Genomic DNA, 21497 nt, shown 5'->3' on the forward strand with positions numbered 1-21497 from the left:
TTAGTTTATAATCACACTCGCAGCCTCTCACTGTAACACTCCCCTCACAATATGAATATGCACAATACACATGCATATAATATTATCACTGATCCACTGTTATGATATCATCTTACTTTCCCCCCTGGGAGAGTCACATGACCCCTGTTAGGGTGAGAGAGGGGGGGGGTCAAAGCGCTTCAATGAAAACCACATGGAGGGAGGAGAGAGCTGCGCCTAAACAGAGAGAGAGAGAGAGAGAGAGAGAGAGAGAGAGAGAGAGAGAGAGAGAGAGAGAGAGAGAGAAAGGCCAGCATGAGCCACAGAGACAGACGAAGAAGAACAAGAGAGCAGCTATAGGGAAGATCTAATCCTCCAGAACCAAGATCAGATCCAGGACTCAGAGGCTCCACGACAACCAGAACCAGAATCAGGACCACAGACCGGGAGCAGCCAAGTCCACCATGTCAGAGTCCATCAGAAGAAAAAACTCCAGCAGACAGCTCCTGCAGAACCTCATTAGGTGAGAGAAAAACGTTTTTTCATAGCTTTGTGATTTAAATTATTATTTGCTTTCTTGCTGTCGTCATTACATAATATAGAAAGTACTTAGCAATTTACCGTTAGAGTTACTGTTTACTTTGTTTACAAAACTTTTACAGTACACCCAGCAGTATATCGATATATACTGAAGTCCTCCTTGACCAGATTGATGCTAAAATGTCTATATGTAAATAAAGAAACACAGTCATTAATAATTAATGTAATTCTGACAGGAGCCACTCTGCCTGCATGATAAGTACTTTTTCTTTTGATAATTTAGGAATATTTTACTTAAGGGTACTATTTATACCTTAACTGAAGCATCTGACTGAATACTAATATTGTAATAATATAATCTATTGATAGAAATATTCCATGACTGGAATAAAGCAGAAACGTAAATATGTAAATTGTGGAGGGGTAAACCAGGTAAATTTAGAATGTTTTGCTCTCCAGCAAAGTGTAAATCCAAATTCCAGACTCATATTCACTCTTTTTGGGCATCAACTCTTGTGTGTTCTTTCCTAAAACTGCAGATAAGAAGGACTGCTTGCTTTTATCTGCACTTAAACTTCAGCTTTGGCTTTATTCTCCCTCACACTCAAACATGATCACAAAACAAATACATGTCACATTTATATGTTAAGCATAAAAACATACAAAATAAACATAAAAAACACCACACAACTCATATAAAACAATGAATGTACATTGGTGAAAGAATAACATAAAACCTGGAGTGCATCCAGCCATCATCATCCAAACTAATCATCACGGTCGGTGGACTTTGCAGCCAATGGATTTTCATTTTGAAATGAGAAAACCAAAATCAGGAAATAAGCTGTTTCTATTTAATTTCTAAATTAAAAAATATTTTTTTAAATATAAAAACTGCTTGTTTTCCGAGCTGCTTGTTTTTTCTCATTTCCAAATGAAAATCCATTGGCTGCAAGGTACACTGACCCATCACCAGACACCCACCAGTATTATCTGCAAGTGCAATCGTGAGCACTGAAAGGTTTGAGAGACTTTAAATCTGCATGATATACATAGTGGTAGAGCGATCTCAGACTGCAGAAAACATGACAGAAGTCTGCTGTCAACCAAATTTGTTGCTTCGTACAAACTTTGTAAATCACTGAAACAAGAAAATCTGAACTGGGAAAAACGTTAGGGTAGGGTTACAAGACAGCAACCTTCATAGCCTGAGACAGGTCAATCAAGCAAATGTGCACCAAAGCTTACTGACATTACAGAACCTCTATTTCAGTCCCTAAATTTCATGACACACATTGTAAAACTAAAATTAGCTTCTGAGAGCAAAACACAATGTATTGATACTGTATTCCCATTCCTTTTAATACAGACTGGTGTAGTGGTCAAGCATTTGCATGTGGTTGTTGCTAAATTAAAAACTGTATAATGTGTTCTCAAAAGATGTAACCTAACAAGGGTTCTCAGAGAACAATAAGGGGACTATAATCAAACCATGTGGAACACCAGACAAAAGATGAGCAAAGACTAAAGATACAGAAGACCAGATTGTGGTCTATGACCTGGTTCAGACCATTTCAAAAGCCTGTCGTCAGAGGTGAAGAGTTGACTGCAGTGAATGCATAACCGAGTTTAAGAACTGCTAACATAGGGTAACCCTCTCCATCGGCAGTCAGCTGTTTATCATTACTGGGTTATTATTAGCAGGTATGACTAAGCTTGCAAAGAATACTGAAAACATTTGTTTTCACAAAATTAATTTGTTTCTCCCAAGTCATTTGGTTTGCAGAGCTCCACTCACACCTCTAATGAAACACGGCTGTTTGGGGTTTATTAACAAAGTAAACAAAGCTAATTGGCTGGTAGTTTTTCCATTGATCCACCGGATGTAATATCAGTTACATTAAATTGAAAGGCATCTTTTAAATCACTTCTCGAAACACATCTTTAAAAGCTTTTTATTCTTTCTAGCACACATTTAATTTCCATCATGTCTCATCTATTTTATTATCATTGTTTTTATCATATATTAGCGAACGGTATTTTCACAATTTTGTATCATATTAATTGTTTAAAATTATTTGCCCCAGTGCAGTTAAGTTTGGAATATGTTTTATCTGTTTTATTGTTAGTATCACATTTTGTATTCTTTTTTCTACCTATTGATTTAATTGTCTGTTTTTATTTTGCCTCAGCCATCCTGAAATGGTTTTAATCCTGGTTCTGGCCATGTAAGGCACTTTATTTTAACTAACTTTACTTTGAAAAGTGCTGTATAAAAGTATTTTATTATTATCATTATAATTCATTCAAGGGGGCTTTATTGGCATGGGAAACATTTATATTGCCAAAGAAAGTGTAAAATATATGTATTTACAGATATATATACCGTATCAAACAGTATAAAGACCTAATATCATTAGTTTTTCACTAGTCTGTCCACTTAGCCTATTCTGATTTATCTCCTCTAACAGGCCCAGGAGCCTAATTTCTTGTGTTGTTTTCTGTATTTGCGTCCCCGTCCTAACTACCGTTCCTCATTGTCAGTGAGGTTCTTGTTTCCTCAGTGATCGGTGGAACATTGCTGTGTGACCTCACTGAAAATGACACTGAGTTCTGAGTTCAATGGCTTCTTTTATAGCTGCAACTTCCTTAATGGCCATGACATCATCTGGCTGACTCCTGAACCCCCTCCTGCTCAACTACACACACACACACACACACACACACACACACACATACACACACACACACACACACACAAAGAAAATGCCGTTCCCCAGGCCTCCATTGCCTCATTGTGTAAATGGTGGAAAAAGTGATGCGTATCAGACAGATTTCCTCCATAATTTGCCCGTTTCACATTTATGCTCCACAGAATTGTGTCTAATCTCCCAGCAGACTCTGAAGATACCTGGAAGTGCAGACTGCCCTACAGAGACAATACACAGCGGTTACTGTGTGTGAATAAAGCAGAGCAGACATACCTCATCTACATCCACGTCAGTTAGTGCAGTGGATCCCTTTTTCCTTAAGTCCCTGTCATTTAATAAACTGCCAACCCCTGGATTAGTGACATATTATAATGGATATTTCATAGTATATTCAATACAGAACAATAACAGTACAGAACTACTGAACAATGTACAACGCTGTACAATTAACCCAAACACTGAATGTAATAACTATTTATTATTAATAATAACAAACAGGAAGTCATCTTCTTTTTTGACAAATTCAGTGTTTTCTTCTTTTGTGATGCTGGACCATCTCTTTGGCTGTTTTAACTGCGTACTTTTCTAATGCAGAACGAGGCATACAGCACAGGCCACACAGTACTATACATATGAACACATATACCCCCCCGGGGGCCACGCATCACAGCCAAACCATCCCCCGACACTCCAGTTTAGATCTTAAATGAATAGAAATGAACGGAAAGCTGAGAAATAATTGTTGCTGTTGTCATCATCAGTCACTACTATTAGTGTAGTTGTTGCTACTGTTGTTGCTATGCACCTGTCTGTCTGTCTGTCTGTCTGTCTGTCTGTCTGTCTGTTTCTCTCTCTCTCTCTCTCTCTCTCTCTCTCTCTCTCTCTCTCTCTCTCTCTCTCTCTACCCCAACTGGTCGAGACAGACGACCACCCACCTAGAGCCGGAGGATCTGTCCTAGGTTTCTGCCTTTTAACAGGCAGTGTTTCCTTGCCCTTGTCGCCAAGTGCTTGCTCATGGTGGTACTGTTGGGTCTCTGTAAATAATGTTATAAGGAGTTCGGTCTAGACCTGCTCTATTTGAAAAGTGTCCTGAGATAACTTCTGTCATGAATTGGCGCTATACAAATAAAATTGAATTGAATTGAAATAGGCAAACTGTATATTTTTAAAGTTTTCTTGCACCCCTTAAAATCAAGAAGGCCTCATGACTCCCCGATAAGCTTTTTGTTGACCCCCAGGTTGGGAACCACTGAGTTATTGCTTTCCTAGACTTCTCATAATGCCTTTGATATTGAGCAGTAACTTGTTGCTTTCAGCTGTGGGTTTGACATGACATACGTCATCACTGAGATATTTACAGTCCCTGAAGTCCTGAAAGTTTTTTTTTTAATCTTGTGTGCACAAGCAACCTTGTTCCCTATAAAGTCCTTATATTAATTACTGAATAGTTTCCTCAATGATGTTGTGGTGTCAAACATATTTTCTGCTTGGATTATGTTTAGAGATTTTTTTTATTTGAGAGAATGAAAAGCTACAATTATCTACCACAACTGGGCACATGGACAAAGTTCAGAACTTTAACACCAGAGTCTGGAGTTCGCAGTCAGAATCCTGCCTGTGGTTAGTTTCAAGCAACAAAAGCACTTTGGTTAAGGGTTGGGGAAAGATCATGGTTTTGTTAATAAACCCATTGTCTCTCAAGGCACTGATGACCTTTTCTGTATTAAACCAGACCACCACGTCCAGAGGGTGGGGGTCATGGAGTGGCACTGCCCACCTCTGAAATCTGGTTGGCCACCCCAAGTGCCACCCCATATCATGCTATCATTTTAGGAAGGGGGCTAAATAATACTCCAAAGTTAGGCTAAATTTTGGCGATAGAAAAACTTGGCGGGTACCCACAAGTCTCCCCTTTGCAGACATGCCCACCTTATGCTAATCCCATGCAGTTTTGGGCAAAAACAATACAGTTTTTTGCATATGGTATAAATGTGTTATTTTCACTTAGTGTATTTGAATATAAGTGCAGATTGGGGTAATAATAATAATAATACATATATTGGAATTGCATAAATTGGGAATGACTTGAAAGCTGAAGATGTCTGTGCCACACTTGTGCCATCCCAGTAAATAAAGTCTGGACACACCCATGCAGACCACACCTTTTTCCTAACCTCAACTAAGTGCTGTGAGTAGCTAAACATAACCTATGAGCAGATATGGTCTGTGATCACAAGACAAGGTGAAAAAATATGCAATTTTACTGATACGTTCAGTATTGACATTTGTACGACTTCCAAGATATGTCCATTAAAGACACTTCCTCATTATGTTAATAGAAAACAATCTGTTTTCAGACGTATGCTTGCAAATTATGTCATTTCTAGGAGCCAGCGTTGAAATAAGATACTGACTTGTGCACACAAGTTATCCCTTTTTAAGATCATAGCTTGTGCAAACAAGATATTAGATATATGCTGTGCAGATTCTTTTCAGAGTAAACTGTATTTGATTTGTAGATACTGGCTAAAACTTTTCAAATCTGCAACACCACCGATATGGTCCTTTGAGGATTTCATACTCCTTACTCTTGTTCCGTTTCAGGCAGCAATGATGAGGTCCAGACATTCAAACCTCATCCCCAGTCGACCCAAAATGGGCTGACTGAGAAGCCAAAACAGCCCTATCACAGATCAAATCGATTTACAGCAAATGGCTTTTGCCAATATGGCTCCAACTACATCTCTATTCAGTCTGATCTTATGTAGGTCACTTTCCCACATAATAATGACCGCAGCATGTTTGACTCACAACCATTCATGGCCAGTGTCCTCACCAACAGCCAATGACAATGACACGATTTTTTTTATTATGATTTCATTCAGCCAAATGTTTGATGAACTGAGGGGTTGACATGTTGGGATAATGAATCATATTTTTGGGATCATTGAGTTGGCCAGTACAAATGCAAATGGTCGCCATGTTTTATGTATTTTGTTAATGAGAACCAACAAGCTCAAGGCTTTGGCCTGTTTTTTGCCCATGATGCTGCTGCAGTTTTGTGACTAAATTCCAAATCTGCGGATTTTACCAATCCTCGCTCTGTGCAAGATGCATTGTAAAATGTATCTTAAACGTACTACAAAAAGTTTTTAACTGGTCATGAAACAGTCTCAGTTTAATATTGATGCCTCCATATGATCTACATAATCAGACAAGACCATCAGCAAGAGGATTTTTTTGTAGTTATTTCTAATACCTGCCACCGGGTCAGATTTGGTTAAATTCACCTTCAAATAAAGAAAGTGGTGGAAGCAGTACCGCTTTTTTTCACTGGGGCCGCCAGAATCAACACAGAAGGAAAGTTCCTTGTAGGCAGGAGCGGCTCTAGAGCAGTGGCATAGTGTGGAAGCTGCCATACCTAAAAAATACCTAGCCACCCCAGTTTGGTCAAATTTAACACATTCATTTAGATTCATTTAAAAAACAACATGTTTAAAAAGTACATAATTTAATGATCTGTTACGGCCACATTTTAGAATAAGCGATAGGATTAAGTTAAATTAAAAAATGTATGTATGTATTTGGAAATAACACAATTTATTGCTTTTTACTGCCACCTTTAGATATTTATTTTCAATGCTTTGCTAATATAACACAATCATGAAATATTGTTGAGTTAAAGTATCTTCATTTGAGAGCTTTTCCATGCAAATATTGATAGATTTGATTATCTGCAATTAAATCAGCATTTAATTCTGCTATCCCTTTGTCACCCCGTGTATATTTCTCTAGATTTGCCCCTGCTTGTAGGGGCTTTTAGCAGACCACAGCAGTCTACTAAAACCTCATATTAACTTTATGTAAACTTTGGAATACAGATTAAGGACTGTGGAGTACATCCGAAAACTTGTATAAGTAATACATAAAATAAAATTCAACAAGCTCAGGAACTTGGTCATTCAGACATTTCTGACAAAAGAGCCCTTTGTTTGGAGGTAAAACTAAACGTGAAGTATCTAAAGTGTCCATAATAATCCATCATTTGACAGGAAAACTGTAACTACAGTATGTGTAACAGCCTGTGATGGATGTTTACAACAGACAGCTTGGGTAATAATTTTACCAGCCTTTGTTGTCTCTTTCATTTAGGTTCTAATAAAAAAAAAGGTTTAAGACATGTATCGCTGTCATGTTTCTTCCCCCACATTCTTCTTTGAGATCTCAGCAATTACTTTGGTGAGAACAACATTATCACGGCCAAATCTCTGAAAATATGATCCAAGTTGTAAACCGTAATTATCCTTTAAAAACCAATGACATCACGCTTCGGAAATCTTGTTTGTACCCAAAGAAAGTCCAACAACAGGTGCTCTCCAGAGATTTCAAACCAATCAAACGGCTTACTGAATATTTCCAAAGTTCTTGTTTCCAATTTTTTCCGATTTTCTCCAGACCTCCATAAGTATGACAAGATGGAGTTCTGCAGGATTAAAGTCTCCCTCCATCATCCGTTCTGCTCCTCCTCCGTCTCCTCACCTCCTCCCTCTCGCTCTCTTTGTTTCTCTCCAGAGATTGAAATTAAGTGAAACAGCACAGCAGCTGGCTCGAGCTCCACCAGATGTGCTTGGACAATAAAAAGAGTTATTGTTATCAAGTCCCGCCCTCTGGAAACTAAAACCCATCAGGCACAAGTACTGAATGAGCTTTCTATGAAACAGAATACCGATGATTTTTAAATCCACTTACCTGAGAAAGTCCTACACTTTTCCATAGATACCTTTCACTGCTGTAGCAGGCAAATAACAAATAGAAAATGTGAATCATGTTCAGTTTGATGCCAAAGTGGTTTAAATTGTCATTCCTCGAACGTATTTTGTCACTACATCCATCTGTGTTTTATACCTCTCTGTCCACAAACTTTTGTGTACTTTTGAGCCATTTTCATGGTTTAGGTCTCTGCTCCAATTAAAATAAATCTGAATGTTACAGCATGACATTTGAGACAATAATGTTCTTCCAACTTTGTGGCAACAGTTTAGGTTAAGCTCCATAAAGAAATAGTTTTCCCAGTTTGGTGTGGAAGAACTCGACTGGCCTGCACAGAGACCTGACCTCAACCCCATCCAAAACCTTTGGGATAAACTGGAACACTGACTGTGAGCCAGACCTGATCACCCAACATCGGTGCTGGACCTACTGCTCTTGTGGCTGAATGGGAGCAAATCCCTGCAGCCAGGTTCAACATCTGGTGGAAAGCCTGAAACCAGAAGAGTGGAAGTTGCTACAATGAAATATTAATGCTCATGATTTTGGAATGACATGTTCAACAATCACATATGGGTGTAATGTTGAGTCCACATAACTACTTTTAGCCATGTAGTGTATCTGGAGCCTTTTGGCGACTGGGGATTGAAGGATTTGGGGCAACTGGGGACAGAAAACCAACTGTATCATCACCAACATACTCAGGATCAAGTTATCAAGTAGCATCAAACACACCCCTTTTCCACCAAGGCAGCTTGAAGGCTGGTTCGGAGCCGGTGCCTTATCTCAAACCAGTACTTTTCACCCTTGGCCATGCAATCTGGTTCCACTGATCCAACACTTTGCAGCCATCTTAGAATTTTTCATTTGATTCAGTCGTGCAGCCCTAAAAAAATATGAGTTTTGAACTTCAGTTTATAGTTTTTACCCAGTCTAAACATCATATAGCTAAATAGCTGGAACAAGTGGTAACACGATATATACTGTGCTGTCAGACAGTGTGGAGGCTGTAGGCTCTTAAATGAACCCATAGTGGACTGTTGTGGGGGTGTAGGAGTGTGGTGAGAAGCTGTTTTTTTTTTTTTTTCTTAGGGTGACGGCCCAGCGGAGCCAGGAGGATGCTGAGGAGGTGGAGCGGGAGCGAAGGAGGAGAAGCAGGGAGAAGGAGAGAGGGGAGGGGAGCTCTTCTTGGCCAGAGCCCCCCCAACACAACGACCTCGCACACAACACAGAGTGAGTACGACTGTTAGACAGCACTTTACTCTTCTGTACAGGCATATTTACAAAAAACTTATTTATTTTATTTAAGTAGATCTTCATTTCCCTTTATGTACAGTTTTCAATAATAATAACTGGAACTTGTTAACATCACAAAATAAATGTTTTTATTCTCACCTAAAATAATAATAAATAAACTGTTAATGCTGTAAAGGAATTATATGACATTTTGAGTCATTTTGAGAATAGATGATTTAAGCGGGCGATTTTAATACAAAGTAGTAACCACTGCATATGATCATTGAGAGCCTTCATTAGGCCATACAATACCACTGGATTTGAGCTTCTGTGCTGATAACCCACTATGAAACAACATTACTGTCTTACACTTTATAATGCCTAGTCGTTCTTCTGCAATTATTTTGTAGTGCAGATTTTGTATTATTTATTTTGTAATGCATATTCTACAAAGACATTTATATTGTAAAATAACTCAAATTTCAAATGAAAAATAGGAGTAATATGTAAGATATTACATTTTGGAAGTAACTTGCCCAACACTGGTTATAAGACTTTTGTAACCTTTCACTGCCAAGTTGTTCATAATCCCTTTGGATGTGTCTTTTTAGTTATCTAGAGTCCTGTGTTTTGATTTTTGGAGGTGGTGCAATCCGTTTGTTTGTGTTTACATCGCAGCTTGGATGTTAAACTGTGCTTGATGTTTACAGCTGAGTCTGCAGTACCTGCAGTGCTGATTACAGGGGAAAGGACTTCTCTGTGTGTGTAATCAATAGGTCCAATCCAGTTACACAGTTCAGTGATGCTGCAGGTGAATGAGCTGAGAAAGCTGCTCTACCATCAGTTTCTGTTTGATCGCTCAGAGATGATAATGGAAATATCCTCATCACCTAAGACTGTGAGCTGCTGACTCATTTATTGCCCTGTGAAGTAAAAATATACTTCACTCATGAAAAACCCCACTGTTCACTGGGTCAGTCATTGGTTCCTGCACCAGGTTGACACTGAAGCGTACAGGAGGAGGACAGGATGCCTCATTGTTTAATGTTTCCACGGATACCGTCTCTGTTTCCATGGAGCCTGAAGCTGCAGGTCCTGTCTGCCATCTGCCACCTGGCTAAACACTCTGCCCTGTTAGAAACCTTTGGGGGACATCAGATACCCGGTCACCAGGGGGTGAAAAAAACATTAGCAACAACAGGAGACAAACCCTCACAACTGTCACCATATTGAGATTCTGCTGTTTTAAACCTTCTCAAGCAAAAAGAGTCTCTTTTAGCTCCTTTGGCATTTAGCACATTTGGGCAAACAAGATGGAGGAGATGGGCAAACAATGGCAGTGCGAGTCAGACCAAACTGTACTGACAGCTTACAGCAGATTTAATTTTAACGTTTTGATCTACTAGAGGCAAATAACCATCCCCAAGCAAGACACATAAGATATAGACACAAAGACATTCTGACAAATATTATACAGGAACATATTAAATCTAATACATAAAAAACAATTATCATATAAACTGCAATATAGAAATATTACTCGCAAACAACAAAAGTGCAAATTATGGGTCAGAATTTGATGCCTACAACACAAGAAAAAGAAAGAATGAAAAATGGGAAATACTTCAACACATATTAAATCCAGAGAAAGACAATCAAAACATTTAATATCTGTGAATCAATCAATTGTGAATTAAAAGTGGAATCTGTTAATCATACTTAGATAAAATGTTTGTTCCAAGTATTTATTTAGCACATCTTGTCTCCATTGTTCTATGAGACAGTTTACTTTACATTTACTTTTCTTCACAGAAGTGAACCAAATACTGAGATGTAGGCCTACTGTGTGTATTTTTAAAGTTTTCCTACGTGCATTAAAATCAAGAAGGCCTTGCAACCCCCAATGAAGCTTTGGCAACCTCTAGTGGGGTTCCCGACCCCAAGGTTGACAGCCATTGCTTTAAACCACATGGTTGTATCACATCTGCATTCCTTCAAAATAAAACGTACTCCAACTCAATCAGCCAGCTCTCTAAAAAGTAACGGTTCTCTGCTTGGTCCTCAGGTTGGACGAGGAGCTGAAGCCGAGCTGCTGCCTGGTTCTGGAGGAGGACGAGGGCTTCAGCGACTGGAGTCACAGGCTGGAGAACCGTAATGAGCAGGAGGTGCCAGATGACTGCAGGGCCCGGGTGCAGAGACCTTCAACACCACAGTGGAAACCGGATTCTGAAGAGAGGAAAAAGCAAGTGGATGAGGAGAAAGGAGGAGGGATTCGAGCCTGAACGAAGCAGTCGGTCCCAGAAAGCTTCTACAAGACCTTCAGAGAAGGTACACCGCCTAACAGATCGAAACAGTCAATACTGCAGCTTTCTGGTGGAAAATGAGAGCTCCTCATTGCAGGTTTACTGGACTAAACCATCAGTCCAACACCATCTCAGCTGGCTATTTATACATACATCCACACCTCATGGTTTTAAGGATGGGAATGTTGGTCTGCTTTAGTCCACACTGAGCAATTTATATCTAACTATTTGATGATTTTGATGATCATGAAATTTTGTAGAAAGAACACAGGAGATGTTAAAGAGAGCAAGAACAAGAGCCCAGTTTTGCAAGTGTGCTCAGTATAAAAAACAAAATAACTCAAATTATACTAATAGATAATAATTGTTACCATAAGAACAAACTCGTGAACTGAGCATGTGTTAATCAAAAGCATCAATCTTTTGATGAAGAGTGTCATCAGTAAAACATGTGCGGCTAAACATGTCCTTAATTAGCTATCTGAAACTACTCAGAGAGGAAATATCAAGCTTCAGACTCTCATATATATTATTCCATGAAGATGTAGCAGCACATCTGAAGATTACTTTGCAAGCTCAATATTTACTGTTGGAAACAAAAGACAGTCTGCCGCATTCTTCATCATTTCTGTAGGCTTCTGGTAAATTCCTATACTTTCAGATATCAGTGTTGGAATGTAACTAAGTACATTTACTCAAGTATCTAAATATTTCTTTCTTTCCTCCACCACTGCATATTATCATAACTGTAGAGTAACACATAATCTGGCTTGCTTTTGGTTCATTTTAGATGTCCAGCAACAGTAAGGAGGTCAGGACGTCATACAGCTCAACGGTTTTCCTGCCACAGGACGCCAGGCTGCAGCACGCCATGGGCCAACCGGCAGACCGGACGTCCTACCTGGTTGCCGGGACGATGAAGCCACGGTGTGTCATCGTCTGGTTTTATCTCCCATGACACGTTTTCATAACCCCAAATGTGATCTCATAAATAGTTCTTTTCTTGGTTCAGTGTATAGTGTGTTTGTATCCTGTGATGTGATCATGCTGATTTTCCACTTCATTACAGTAACCAACTAAATCATCTCGTCAGCAGAGGAGGGGCCTGCAGGGTGGATGGGGAGGTAGAGCAGGAGGAGCAGAAGGAAGAGGAGGAGGTGCAAACTGCTCTGCAGGCAGAATGGAGGTCAGCAGAAACCCAGCAGAGCCCCAGAGATGAAGATGATCAGGAGGAAGAAGAACTGAACTTCACACATGATGAGAAAGAAGAACTCCACCTCAGGAAGGAGGAGAGACACAAGGAGGAGGAGGAAAAGGAGGAAGAGCACAAAATGTCAGACAAGGTTGGCTTTCTTACTACTACTACATACCTCTACCACGACTATTACGAGTATCTTTATTTTATTTGCCCCAGTGAGGAGAAGATGATGTTTGTCAGTTGGTCTTTCCATCATCTTTCCACATCTAAATATGTTGGAAACCACAATCCAGATTGATGACGAAACACAAAATTCCTTCTCGACCAACACTTGGTAATGTATCTTGAAAAGTAATCTGATTTTCATGAATTTGACTGTGGATATTCAGGGTCCCCAGAGGATGAAGCCAAATGTTTTTGTTTACTACACAACCTTTCGTCTAGCACAATAATTACACCACAAATTCTATTTATGCACTGAACAGAACAAAATCTAATGGTTAAATCTCCATAGAATCTATTTAGTATATCTGTGCTCCCTTGAGAGATCACACGAGAATTCATCTTGCTGGGCCTCAAGCTTTGCACTATGAACACAGTTATAGAACATTCAAAGGAGCTACTGGCAGTGTGACGCAGTGAGAAGCGACTTTTCATTCAAAACCACAATGGCAGCAGCTAAAGAGGTTAGCGGAGATGCTGCTAGCATCAGTTATGTCAGAACTGAGAGTATTTCTTGAATTAAGGAAGAGCAAAGAACGGCACTGAAGACTTTTCTTGGTGGAAGAGATGTTTTCACTCTTCTCTCGACTGGCTTACTGTTGGTTGATCTGATTGGTTGGAGTTAGCCCATGATGGTGATAGACAGATGGTTCATTGAAAGTGCCTGCCCTTTTCCAAACAGATATTCGAAGGGCGACATCCAACCATCTGATGCTTTTGTTTAATTCCAAAGCAGATCAACTTTTTTCTTGTAAACAAAGTTTCTATTTACGTTCAGTGTTACTCACCAATCAAACAACATGTTGAATCCATTTCCTTCCTCATAAAATATTTGCAAAGCTGATTTTTCTTTTTTTCTGAAGTTTAAAACCTGTTTTGTTACCCATATTTACTAGTATTCAGTCGGCTCTTCCCTACCTTTTCTGGTGCATTGCTGTGTTTCTTGGCACATGACCCCACCTGTAGATCAGAGGAACAGTCTGAAACTATATCCAGGAATGTGTTTCACATCACCCGTGTGCAGATGTATGTGCATGTGGACAAGAACAAACTAAACAGGGACCAACTCTTAAAAACATTGCTTCAAGACAGCACTAGTGGTCCCAAACTCCACAGGGTCCACGTCATCTCCAAGGTGCCACCATCAGGACAAACTTTAAATTTTTACTTCCATGACTGAATTTCTAAAACGTATATGTTGTTAGTTATGTTGAACTCTTTCACACTGTGGGGTGTTATTTAAGGGCCTCCAGTAGGAGTTTACACTTTTACACTTATTATTCATACAATACTTGTACTACTAAGCAGTAGTGTGCTGAAATAACACCAAACATTTCTCCCAGTGTTTCATAAAACATTTAATCAAACACATGCATGCTTATTAGAACTCACAGTTCATAGAATTTGGCTTCAAATCTGAAAACAATAAAGTGGAAGAATGCTGCTTTGGCTCGCAGGGTGTAGAAATGAAGCATTCAGTCTGACGAAAGCAGCAATGATGTAAGATGTTGAAACAAATTCCTACTTTTACCACCAGTGGGTTGCCAGTGTTTCATTAGTCTTTTGCCACCAAATAACACAGTATGGGTGAACAGTGTGAACAAGTTTTTCCTTTATTTTAGAAAAAGAGGAGGGATAATGAACTGATAGCAGGCAAACTGCCCTTCAGATTATACTTTTAACACAATGTTTTTTTTACTATTGATCATGTTTGATCAGACTTATTAAATAGTACCTTATGTATTGTCCTAGAGGCCGATGGAGGACAGAAGGAGTGAGGAAGTGAACAGGAATTCTGCAGCATCTCTTTGCAGCAGCAGCGAAGGCGAGGAGTCGCTCAACTGCTATGGTCCCATGAGCCCGACGTTCAAGGTATCTCATCAAACCAAAGTTGGTCGTGCAATAACATTGACCAGATTTAAAGGGCATTGAAATGTCCGATATGTTTCATTTTTTAACACCAGCATCAACATATGGTATATAAAAGTGTCTGTGGTGGAAATGACTGGCAGTCTCTGGCAGTTCGACAGTTGGACAGAGACAGTCACTCTTAATAAGTAGTAAATCTCTCCACATACAGCACAGTTCAGCAGCTGAAATCTGAACCCAGACGTAGATACACATGAAGTAAGTCCTGATAAGATATCTGTATTAACAGCTTGTATTTCAGTATTTTCAAGTTGGAAATTTAGGATGTTTTCCTCTAAAAAAGTTAAGTCAGTTTTATTTATATAGCCCAATATCAAAAATCACAAATTTAGGATTTCAAGGGCCTTTACAATCTGTTTAACATATGGCACCCTCTACCCTTATGCTGCATTCACATATTGTAATATTTTAACTTTGGCCTCACCTAAATTTACCACCCTGCTCTGATCCACTAACATGTCATCCGGTCTTCTGTTTACTGTCTGCCTAAATTCATGTGAATGCAGTATTAGACTCTTAATTCAGATGAGGACAAAAAATGGGGGATTCCTCCTCTGTTGCTCAGGATGGACAGACATGCAATAGATGTCGTGTGGACAGAATAGACCAACATAGTAAAATTACAGATTGTAAACATATGTGAAGAATATTGATCCGGAAAGGACAATGAGCAACTGTTGCCAAACAGACCTGAGCCAGACAACCTCATCTAAACCATGGAGACCTGAAAACGACACAAACACACAAGCTCAAGCACGCCATTCACACAGAGAGGAGAAAAGAAACAAACACACAGAGAGAGAGAGAGAGACAAGAGGACAGGATGAATCTCCTGAAGGACGAAGATCCAGATACAAACATCTGGAATGAGGCAGCGACAGCCAGCAGAGAGAGGTCCCAGGACGCCTGAACACAGAGAGGCCTGAGCGAAAAGAGAGAAGGAGGAGAAACTAGGAAGAGAGAGAAAGAAGAAAGAGAGAAGTGCACAGCCTGGATGCTTGTGTGCGTGTGGGACAGCAAACAAACAGAAGGTTAGAGGGATGCAGTGGTTTTCATAAAGTTTATTCTCATCTGCAGGCATTTCCCGTAAACCTGTTTGTTTCTGGAGGATTATGTTGCTCTGCTCTGGGAGAATTGCACCTTCTTTTCATTTTCTCTATTAAATTGTGCAGAATTTGACCAATGTGTTGGTCCAAGGTCTACAGAAGGTTCACTTCGGAGGCTGTCAGTCATCGAAGTGATGGTGTCACTAATGTCTCTATATTAATGTCGAATCACTGATGGTAAAATGATGTGTGTGATGTTAACCACGCTAAAATGTTTTGTCTCTTTCATGTTCCCTGCTGCTCCACCAGAAACTCCTCATTCAGTTTTATCCAGTAAGTCATCTGCACTTCATCTGTATCAGCCAATAAAAGCTTTCAAATGAAATATAATATTGTTCCGAAATGAACATTTCTGCCGATATGACGGGCCGATAAGATGACTCTTTAATTATGCGTACGCAAACAGTTGCCTAAGCAGGTGCACCATGTATAGCTGTGGTTCGGCTTTTTAAAGTGTCTAAAATGGACAGCAAACAAAGTTGCTATCTGCAATGATTGCTCAGTGTTTGTCATGCAAGGAGGAGCCAATTCACATTCCTTCAGCATTATAAATTAAATTGCCCTTCTTAAGAGCCATCCTCCAAATCATTGAGATGAATTTACGAAGAGCAAAGAGAAACCTGTCAGCATCACAATAAGAGTATAGACATAATAATAAGTTCACCACAGGAGAGACTTTATGTCCTCCGCAGTTAGATGTTAAATAATATGTGCTTATATCGGCATTGTCAATCTGCATATCAACATATATCTTGCCTCCCTAGTGTGAGGGGTTCATTTGTGTCACACTGTGCTGGACTGATTTCACACTCTAAGTGAAACAGGAGCAACTTTCTGCATGTCAGAGTTGTACACATTGTCATTTAGCTGCTGGAGCCTGCAGTGAACTCTATCTCAGCACACTGTGTGTCCCTTTACAGGATGAAGCAAACAGCAGAATCTCAACAGACGGTAAATGCAAGGTGAGTGCTGCTGTAGACGAGTGTCAGGGTCAAGGGTCAAAGCTCAAAGGTCGACAGCTGCCAATTTATTTATCTATTTTATTATTGTCATTATCATTATTATTTTGTCAACCTTATGTCTTTCAAAACCCCATCAAGTAAACAGACACAGAGTCTCTTCAGCCAATCTTTGGGCAAATATAGCAAATTTCTCCTAATGTGATAAAATTAGACCCTGTCTCTTCAACCAGGATTACTGAACTACCTGGAAAACTGAATTGAGTGAAGTCTTGAACTGCTCGTTTCAGTCTAGTCCATGTTCCAGATTTAAGGGCTTCTCTCTAACTCCTACCCTTCAGAAACACACCAGTAAAGGAACATGAGTTTCTGTCTTGATCTGTGAAAACAAGTCAGGTTTTAATAGGTACAAATTACAGTTTTGTGGCAGTTGTAGGTCTGAACTGCAGCCTGCTTCAATAAAAAGTGATACTGTAGGTCATTTCCACAGTGTGAGTTCTAACCATCGATTGTCTTAACTCTTTTCTCAGATCATAGAGAGAACTGAGTCTCTGAGGAAAAGGTGAGTCTGTGTTTATGTGTTGTGAGACTGACTGAGCGTTATAATAATGCAACAATTAGCCTCACTGACTGCTACAGTACATCAGAGCTGCAGGAAACTGTTCTTCTTTGGGTTTGACGTCTGTCTTCAGCGCCACACCATCTCTTGGAAATATTCCTCGGGATAAAAATCTAATTTAGTTGTGTAACAGAGTTCAGAAGAAAGTTTGATTCCTCCTTAACAGACACAGTGCTTAAATACAGTCAAACATAACTTGCTATTTCCAAAGTTTCGGGTGTGTTTAGCTCATGTAACATACAGATGGGGGACAAATGAAAGGAAAAGCCAACATGAAGTGTTTTAGTATTGGAACATCACGAGCCTCCAGAACAGCTTCAAGCACAGGGGCGCTGCGAGGGACCTGGCATGATAAAAACCATTAGTTCATAAAAATGTTTAAACTTATGACTTTCTCCTTTTTTACTGGGGTTTACATGTGTACACTGGTATTTATGGCAGAGGTTTTGCCTTGTGTTTTATCAGTTTTATCTGCTAAAACGTTTTAACATTTGTGCAAAATGATGTTAATAACTATTGAATAGATTATACATTATCCTGGCTATTCAAATTAATGCCAAAACAATGAATGTCATGCATTTGGCATTTTGTATGACGTTATTATGTAGACTGATTTTTTTCTCAGCACCCGCAACTCTGACTCAGACTTACTGTGTCCCTTTCTTTAAGTCTCTGACCTCTACTGGAGGGATGAACATACATTTTCCAAAGGATATTCCCTCATTTGGTGTGTTGATGATGGCGATGGTCTCTCCTAAAATGCCCATTGGTGTTCAGTCAGGATGAAATCTTTCAACCGCGTAGGCTACAGCATTTCTCCACTCATTTATTCAGTTTTTCCTTTTTTTTATTACCCGTCTGTATGTTACTGTTAAAACAGTTGCATCTGTACTTTGTTCAGGTCAGTCATGATGAAAGTATACTTCTGTTATAAATCATGTATCCATTCTTTTAAAGCACCAGCAACGTAAAAAAGACACAGCCACCAGTTGCCGTTTCCAAGATTGACAAGAAACTGGAGCAGTATACACATGCTCTCGAGGTAAAACCCTAATCAGTTACCTTCTATTTTTTAGTGTTTTTTTTTTTTTTTTTAATGACTTAATCAATGAGTAGGTAAACTCTAACAGTACTTCCACAAACTGGCAACTGCAATATGAGCAAGTCTTGTTTGGTTGTTTTCTTTGGGTCTTAAAAGAAACCATAATGGGTAAGCAGCCATTAACCATGAGCAGAGAGGAGACTTATTCTACTTCAAAGTAGTCAACAAAAGTAAAAAAGTAAAGGAATATGTTGCCAGACTTAGGACTATCGACATATAAAAGATGGATGCCGCGTCTCCACTTTCTCCCACTGTACAAAAATGAAGCCAAAATATCCAGGATACAGCCGCTAGCATCTTTCCAGTTAGCCACCAGGGGGCAATCAAGATTTTTTGGCTTCACTTCTGGAGAGCTGTCACGTCGTCCATCTTTATATATGTCAATGATTAAGTCTAACTTAGTTCCTTTTCCTGTAAACCAAACACAGTTCTGAATCTTACTGTATTTTGCACAGGTCTCCTCAAAGGAAGGCAGATCAGGCAATCAGGTGCTGACGGACCTGACGAGTCCCACTGAACCCGTCTCCTCCAAGAAGAACCTGTTTGAGGCTGGAGAAGCCTGGAACCAAAACGTGGTCTCAGTCACACCATCTAAGGTTAACGATGAAGTTGATTAACTTAATCATATATGTATATACTTTTACAGCACGACTGATGAATTACTCCTCTTCTTCATTTACAAGCATCAACCAACATTTCTTCTTTTCTGTCTCAGGATGCAGACGGGTTAAAAGTAGGTGTGGCTGATCTCATTAATCAGTGGGTGAAAGGAAGTGAAAATGGAAGCCGGTGCAGCTCACCTTTCAAATCAGCAGTAAGTCCGAATTGTACCTGTGATCGTGTGAAACGTGTCTCTCTCTTTCTTTGCTGTATCACTGTACATTTGAAGTTACAGTTCTGTGGGATAAGATTTTATTTATAAATTCTGTAAACTTTTCTTTCTTCTCAGTTGTCTCCTCAACTCCCTGTCTGATAACGTATTTAGCTGCTTTACTTCATTTGGGTTCACTTAAGGCATGAAACTCTTTTCGGTCTTTTCTGCTGAGTGCAACCACGCCCCAGTCTCTTTTTCATCTGGTGTAAATGTAAATCATCTCAGCTCAGTTTAACAGAGTAGTTAAGGAAAGTCTGCCCCCTTGTGGCTGCAGCGGCATCGCTCAAATCTTTCACATGGAGATCATTCAGGCAAAAATGACAAACTAATGCTTTATGTTTATTTGTGAGCCCACTGTCACAGTCTATGAGCTTAGTGTGGATGAAAATCATGATCAGTTCAACCAAAAAAAACAGTTTTACTTCCAGTCCCAAAATTAATCTGAGGGGTTACTACAGGATTGAGGGGACAAGGAAAAAATTCACACAAAATTATTATTTGTTAAAATTATTTTACTTTATTTATCTCAAAATCTATTATATATATTATTATTATTATTTTTATTTCTTTTTATATTCTAAAATATTGGATACTATCACCTCTTCATGTTTGCACTAAAGTTGTAACCTGCGATAAGGAGTCACAAATACACAATGCTTCTTTTTGACAGATAACAGCAAACTGATTTTAGTTTTTGCACTTCATTTTCCATTCCTTTAACATTTATTTAGTCTGAAAATATGTTTTGAGAGGAGTTCTGTTCATATTTTGTCATACAAAGGTGCATTCAGGGACACCATGGGAGCTGATATAAGGGAGTCAAACAAATAAACCAGTCACACAAACAGACAAAACAAAAGCTTTTCTAGATTTTTCAAAAAAATTTAAATCAAAGATTTCTACACAGTAACTTTAAACTGATGTTCTTTTATTTATTGAGAAATGGTTGTAATTTAAGGAACAAAATAAGAAAGATTTACCACAGAGATAAGGGGAAAATATTGAGAAAAGTTTTTAATTGTAATTACATGACCTGATTGGATGAATGAGGACACGCTGCAGTGAATCTGTCTCTGATCAATACTGTTTTATCAAATTACTTTCAGGAGAGCTCCAGTGGTAAAAGACATAGGTTTGTGGTGACGGGTCACGGCAAGTATGAGAAGGTTTCTGTTGACAATAGCTGCAGTGAAGATACAAACTGCCAGTCAGGTAAGACGCTCTACCATCCGTCACAAAATAGTACCCGATAAATGCACTATTTCTTCTTGTTTGCTAAAACTACAGTGGCCAGCTGTTCCAAGATATTATTTAGCCAGTTTTAAAAATGAAACTATAGAGTCAGAAAGTACTGAGAGATGTATAAACACATTGTTGGTTTTGGTCTTTTCATGGGATTTGACAAGAACAAAATGTAGAATAACAGAAGCCTTATCCTTTAACAAGGACTTATCAGCTGTAATAACAGTTCTGAACTTTTTTTTTTGCTATATTTTTTTATTTTATTTTTATTTAATTTGCTATACCGTAAAACTTCTAATATTAGCCAGGGTGTTTATTTGCTTAAATCACTGAACTCCCCCTGCCTTTATTTGGGACAGGCCTCTATTTGGGGACAGGCATTTAATTCCTTTAGCAGAAAACTAAACTAACTGCTGCTTCTCTTGAGTTTTGTTCAGCAAATTTGACAACTAACATGATTATAATGATATATTATGTTTTTTTCCGTCTCTCTTGTTTACCATGTTACTGGTAAGTAAATTAACGTTATACTTTTTTGTTGATAGTTTTCGTAAAATATAGTGAAAGATTGAATTGTGGAGAATCTAACTGATCTGCACAAAGAGCATTATGTACATATTAACAGAAGTTTAAACCTTTCTATTTGTGTAGGAGATTGAAACATCTTAAACCTCGCTCAAGCGGGCGACCCGGCGGGTTTTAAGAGGTTT

At 39.0% G+C, this 21497-nt stretch overlaps 1 pseudogene; it reads left to right on the plus strand.

Annotated features, from left to right (window-relative positions):
- Positions 1–350: 350 nt before the first annotated feature.
- Positions 351–21497, plus strand: part of LOC127352188 (non-muscle caldesmon-like) — a 29952-nt pseudogene continuing 8805 nt past the window's right edge.

This window comes from Dicentrarchus labrax, unplaced genomic scaffold, assembly GCF_905237075.1.
Source record: "Dicentrarchus labrax unplaced genomic scaffold, dlabrax2021, whole genome shotgun sequence".
Taxonomy (NCBI): Eukaryota; Metazoa; Chordata; class Actinopteri; family Moronidae; genus Dicentrarchus; species Dicentrarchus labrax.